Below are 7,296 nucleotides of genomic sequence, written 5' to 3'. Positions count from 1 at the left end.
CCACCTCCCCCCGCCCCTCCCCCGCCCCTCTATCCGCTTCTGCTCAGGCGTGTACAAGTGCGCACGTGGGTGTAGATGTGAGTGAACGTGCGCGCGCCACGCTTTGGCTCGGCCGACGATGATTTTTCCGTGCTACCGGAGGAGTCATTGTTCTTTCCTTCCTCGCCGCTTCCGAGAGCTTTCCTCCTTTGATGTTCAAGACCATCGCGAATACCTCCCTCCACCTCCCTCGCCCCACTCGACGGCTCATCCGGGGAGTCGACCATTAACTTATTACACTCCTCATTGGGCGAATAAGTATGTAGTAGTAGGCTTTCTAATAACCAGTGCGGGCCGGGCATCGCACTAAGAACTGGAAAATAATTACTCCGTTAATTTAGCTCTCCCGATCTTGGGCACACGTGACCACTATTGGACTTGGATGTCATGCCACGATAATATCCCTTTTCAATTGAAATTATAATACGAAACAATTAACTTTCGTCACGAGACATGTCTCTCATTGTTATACTATTATTTCAATGTCTCTACTATCTACGTTATAATTTAAAGCAAAAGCACGTATTTTCTAAATGTTCACAAATCTACATCTTCAATGGCTCGAACAATTGTTTAAAATAATTTTCCTAACTTTAGATGCAAATTATCCAGGTCTTCATTAATAATTCATTATCTTAATTATCCTATCTCGTACCTTGGCATAACTTTTCTTTTCTCCCTTTATTCATTACGAGAATTTTCACCGGTTATTATTTGACATTATACCTAGATAAACAATGAATATGAATGTTTATTTAATGCACCTATTTAATTTATATTGAATATATCATGGGAACGAATAAAATTAAATAACAATCAATTTGAAAGGTAACAATACTTTCTTGTATTATTTATAAAGAATTCTTTTATAATTGAATATGCCAAATTTTCATAATCATCTTTTTCCATTTCTCTTGATCTTACTCTATTATTGTCTAACTTAAGAGCGCATTTTTTTTCCTACTATATTTATCTCTCGACTTTCTTCCAGCTCGTTGTAACAAATCTAGTAGTCAAAAGAATAGCGGCACGAAGGAGTGACGCGACAAATTTAACGTACCGGTCGTTGTTTTTGATTTAGAAGAAACTAATTCGCCTCTTCCGGTCGAACGTGGAATTGGTAAATCTTCCAGGCATGAATCGCTGAGAAATTGAGATTTTCCCTTGAACAACATGATGCATTATACTGGAAATTGGTTTTCAACTTCCTTAAATAAATATACTAAATGAGATAATACAGTGAGAAATCAGATTTAACAATGTTGCACGAGCTTTTTTTGTGATTAAAAGAATTTTAAAACTACAAATTGATTGTGTTACGTCAAATGTAATAAGTTTCGTTCATATATTCGGAACTATGCAATAATAATAATGAACTATTTAAAAATAAAACATTAATTTGCTCGATTAAAAAATATTCTTAAGCAAATTATTCTATGTCGATAGTTTTTTATTTAATCGAAAATTAGCATTTAATTAACAAATTTATTTATAAGCAAGTCAACCATATGGAATACTTATTAAAAATAATAAAAAATTTTAGGTCTAGTTTTCTATCGATTTTTCTTTAAGTTTCTATTTTAGTTACTTTAATGGTAATACGGCACTTAGTCTTGACAAAAAATGAATTTGAATTTATTGAAGAAAGACGCCCTTTGTTCTCCCGTTAAAGCTAATCGAATATGTTCGGATAATATCAAATCCTCTAATACACTATTATTGAATATTTAAAAAATGCATTAATTTATAAATAGAAATATAACAATTTTCATAAGTAATATAAGAACGTGTGTTTTTGTTGTGAACCATGATACTAGTAGATTAGATAAAAAATTATTTGGGCATAATATCTACTTACTGATAATTTACAGCTTATATTCAGGCAAAACATATAATTTTCAAATTAAAAAATCTTTGTATAATCTAAAATGTAATTACTTATTGATATTAATTCCTATTTTAGGAACATTGATATAGGTCTGTAATGATTAATTTGCCTGATATATTTTTCGAATTTATATAAATAATTTAGCATTCTAATTTTAGTGAAAAAATTATAATTAATAGTAAGAAAATAGATGATGAGTAATAATTATTTTCAAATAATTACCGTAAAATATGTTTGAAATTTTCAAATATATTAATAATTAAAAGTTAAAAAATTCAAATCGATAGTTTCCAAATAAATAAATCTTATGCTTCAAATATAAAGTTATGTATTTTTTAAATAAAATTATATGCAAATAACTAGATAAATTTCTTTGACAACAGGTAATATTATTATTAAAAGAAACTTGCCATTAAATCTTCTTATTCTATAAAAATTATACGTATAATTGAAATAATCTGTAATAACAAAAATTTTATTAATTTACTTATTAATTATGAAACAAGTGTGCATGTATATTATATTTTCTATTTGTATATTATTATATTTAATTAAGTTATATATATATATATTACTTAGTTATTTATATTTTTTTTCGTATCAAATTACACGCACTCTAAAAACAATTAAAGAACAGTCTTATATAGAAATTTTGAATTAAAAAAACTCTCATGGAAAATCGTTCGGACATTAATATAATTATAGTCTTATATATTTATTTTTCTGGAATATATATTGAAAATTAAAAGTTTTCGCGAGGTCCAATTACTTCGAATAAAATTAAAGTACAGTAACATTTTAATATATATTTCCGTCAAACAGCCGATCATGAAAGATCAGATGTAACATTATGCTTATATAATTTATTATGTCTGTAAAATCTAAATTTAAAACTGTTTAGGGAAAATATTAATGACATTAGGCATAAATATTTAAATTTGCTGATTGTTTGATTTATTATTAGGATTTTACCATAATATTTAAACTTGAAATGCTTCAAACTTGCGAATGAAAATTCGAACATATATTATTCAGGTTTAATTAACATATTAAATGTTTTGAAATAACATGGCTGCAATGTAATTGAATTAGTATTAAAATAAATCTTAATCATTTACTTTATTTTATGAAAAATATATGACAAATTTATTAAAAACTTTTAAATTCATTTTTTATAATTTTAATTAGAATTACGTTCCTAATTTCTTACAAATAAAATATTTTTACTATTTCTATTTAATTGTAATAGGATTCTAAGTAAAAATTCTAAGTGTTTAAATAAAATTAAAAAGTAATTAGTACCCTACAATTAAGTTCAATGACTCCATGAATTGTTCGATCAATGGGTGCATAAACATTATTTAGCTATTTTATTCTTTCGACGCTTTTATAAATATTTGCCGCTAGATAGCGAATGATTTTTCCAATTCATCTTAAAAAGAAAAAATTATATCATATTAGATGTTTTTAACGAACTGGATTTTACAAAACATGTATCAACTTGTAATTAATTCATATTTGAATACAATTAAATGTTTTTAATTTAATATTTTTATATTGTTATTTTTATATTCATATTTAGCTTTGCAAAATTATTTAAATGCTTTTAATAAAGCTATAAGAAATTAATAATTATATATGTAAAATTATTATTTTTATATTTACGATTATTGCGTACTTCTTTAATGCATCTGTTTAAAAAAATTATAATATATTTACCTTAATTTGTATAATTCAAGCAGAATTTCACATAAAATGTGAAGAATCTCTTACTGTCATCAGCATTACCAAGGCAAACTCTCCAACACAAACAAGGAATTACAACTTATCTCATTAGATTTTCTCGTTTCTTGCAAGCAAGCAAATCATGCCTGTCTGGTTGCTTCTCTTATAGATGAAATGCAATAAATAATTAGGTAGAAGAAACGATTTCTCATCGATTTATTGCAAATGATATTGCACTAACGGAATAATTGTCAGCGTGAAAATTCACATACTTAATTAATACGTTCCAGCTTAAACTCTAAAAATGTACGATTATATTTATAAATTATATTGAATGGTATGCAAATCGATTATTTATATCATATATCGTTCAAACAATCAGTTTTATTTTTTATTTAAGCTAATCATATCTAATAAAAATTCATTTGAAATGAGAATATTTTATTGTAGAATTATTTTAATGCAAATTTAATAATGTGTAAGTTGTAATTCATTTTGTGTCAGAAAACTTATCTTGAAAAAGGTCTGGACAGCAAGAGAAATTTTGCTTAAATTAAATAAACTAAATAAGCTAAATATTTTAAATTTAAAGAAGTTGATGCACTTAGGAATTATGCAATAATGTATAACGATAAAATGTAAATTTTGGATTGGTTGAAATTATAAATTATCAATAATGTAATAAAAATGATAAAATTTTGTTGTTTAATTCAATTGCATACTGAATAATATAAGTACCACATACTTATTAATATATTTTTTCTTCATTTTTAATTGAAATTTAGTAACCTATGCATTATTGCAAAAAATAATGACATAATAGTATATTAACATTAGATACATAAAATAAGAGAAAAGGTACCAATACAATGATTCAAAATAGTTATACTTTATTATATTTAATGTATAGGAATAAAAAAGTATTTTCATGTAATTAGGAATTAAAGAGTCTTAAGATTATTCAGTCCATTTTAAGAAAATCAGTATAGCCGATGAACATCTTACTTCACAGCAACCATATATATTCAATTTATTTCCGTATACTTCAAATTTTACATTTTATGTTCCTTTGCACTAAGATGATATTATATCTAACTTACATGTTATCTACCTTCTGAAAACGCGGATATTATCTTCTATTAGTAATTATACTTTATTGCTTTTACTATTGCTTTTTCTGAAAAACCGTTTTAGCCAAGAAGTAAAAGAAGCGAAACAATTACAAACGCATTAGATGAAATTTTACATCCATTCATTTATATCCAATATCTTATTACAATTTTCATTTTAAAGATTTGCTAAATAATTATGGGAAAGTTAATAAAATTGGCAATGTAAATAAATAAGAAAAGTAGAAAATGAAAGTAAAATAAATAAATAAGAAAAGTAGAAAATAAAAGTAGAAATAAATAAATAAGAAAAGTAGATATAGAAGAATTTTAACGAGTGATTGCATTAAAAATAAGTGTACTTTATTAATAATACAATTTTAAGTTGATATATTTCTGTTTTTATAATTGAATTACTATGAAATAGTTACGCATTCTTATAAATTGTAAAAGTATTTTTCTTTTATAATTGCTCGATAATACTTAAGATTAACTCGTAGATGAAGTAAATAAATCTTTTGATTAAAAAAATTTTAAAAATACTTACATTAACAAGTAGGTATAAATTAAAAAATGAAGCTAAAATAAATCACACTTATTCTTATATTGCTGTACTCCAAATAAATTGTTAATTAATGAAATTCTTAATTTGATATATGAAATGAATTATACTTGTTTAAATAATTATTTGCAGCAACCAAAATTAATTTTGTAAAATCATTGAACGTTATTATTTTTTAAATAAAAATATTACATTTTTTAAAGTTTTTCAAAATTAAAGTAGATGAATATTACATGAAGATTTATTCGATCTTCTAAATTTAAAATAATCCTATAAAAATAAATTTTACATATTCTGAATGGTTTGCTAAGATCATAAATTTAGGTACTTTAAAAAAAAATCTATTCTTAATAGCGAAAACCGTAAGCTTAAATGTATGTAAAATTTTAAAATATTAAGTTATTTAAATTATAACTGTAGAATAAGTTTTTAATTTACAAAAGAATTATGAAGGATTGGATGAAATATAATGACAAACTACAACAACAAAAATTACAATCTAATATAATATAATGTTGCCTAAAATTTTGAAAATCTTATAATTATTAGTAAAAATTGGAAAAATCAGTATCATTGTTAAAGCAAAAAACAAAACAAAACAAAAAAAAACAATCATAATAATAAATTTCAAATAAAATATCAAATTCTATTTATAGTATATGGTAAAATGAATTCAACCTGTGGAAAGAACATTTATTATATCAAAAAGAAAAATAATACAACAATTTTTTCCGAAAACCTATATACTTAAGCTCTATTTATTATTAGTGTACTTTAGAAAATATAGTAACTTTTGAAACTTTTATATATATACGTATGAAATTATTTAAATGAAAAAATGAAAAAACAGTATAAAAATTATGTCTATGATAAAAGTAGCAGTGATTTCTAATTTTCTAAATGCAAGAAAAAAATCCTTTTTAATGGTCTATAATGTATTGTATTTAGTACTTTGCAAGTTAAACATTTTAAACTTAAAATGATTTAAAAAATTTTCTTCAATGAAATTACATTATACAATGATTATATTTAAGTGAATTTGTTTAAGAATGTAAAATCATATACTCACAGCAATTTTTCAATATGTACATAGACTCGTTTATGTTACAACTCGGAAAAATGATCGTATCATGAAGATTTCTTTAATAAAAATGCAATGATTAATGCAAAAATAAATGGAAAAACAAAGTGATATTGCAATAAGCATAATGGTAAATTTCCTTTTTACCCATACATAAAGTTTCGATATCTGTTTATAAGAATGAAAAAAGTAAATAAAATCTAAATTCTATATATGATATGCCAGAGCATGAATTATTCGGATGATGAGCATTAAGTGACTAATTACACTAAATTTGTAAACGTGGTAAAAGATAGGAATGATGTTGTAATAATATAATAAAGTTTAATAGGGTTGGATATTGCTGTAGCTCGTTGCCAATATTTTGGAAACAGCATACGACGAGCAAACAGCTGAAAGGCTTAAATGAAAATAAATGACCTAAATTTTATTTTGGAACTACCTGTTGTTATTTATGAAATGGGAGTGCGGGCGTTGCAAAACGTGCTAAATTCAGCAACAAAAATACACCCGCTGAATACAGAAGTAAGGAGAAAACGATGAGCGGGGCACGACGAAGTGGGAGTAGGAGAGAAAGGTAGGAACATCCTGTGTCGCGGACGAGACACCCCCTCCCGCCCCCACCCGCCCAACCCCGTTTACGCTCTGCTGATTTTACACCGTAACGCTGATTTCATAAACATTCCTCCTTTCCGGAGCGGTGCGCGTCTCCCCGGCACGGCCCCATGAAAATTCAAACGCCCAACGCGCCATAATTTTTATTTTCAACGTCGCGGCTCGGAGGGAAAAAGGGCCGATTGAAATTATTGCGAGGGTCCGTTCTTTATTTGCTCACTAGGAATTATGAAAATTTTGCCGAGGGTGACCAAGAACTTATGGGGGGGGGGGGGAG

The sequence above is a fragment of the Ceratosolen solmsi genome, unplaced genomic scaffold (assembly GCF_000503995.2).
Source record: "Ceratosolen solmsi marchali unplaced genomic scaffold, CerSol_1.0 scaffold43, whole genome shotgun sequence".
Lineage (NCBI taxonomy): Eukaryota > Metazoa > Arthropoda > Insecta > Hymenoptera > Agaonidae > Ceratosolen > Ceratosolen solmsi.
This window is presented reverse-complemented; position numbering follows the sequence as displayed.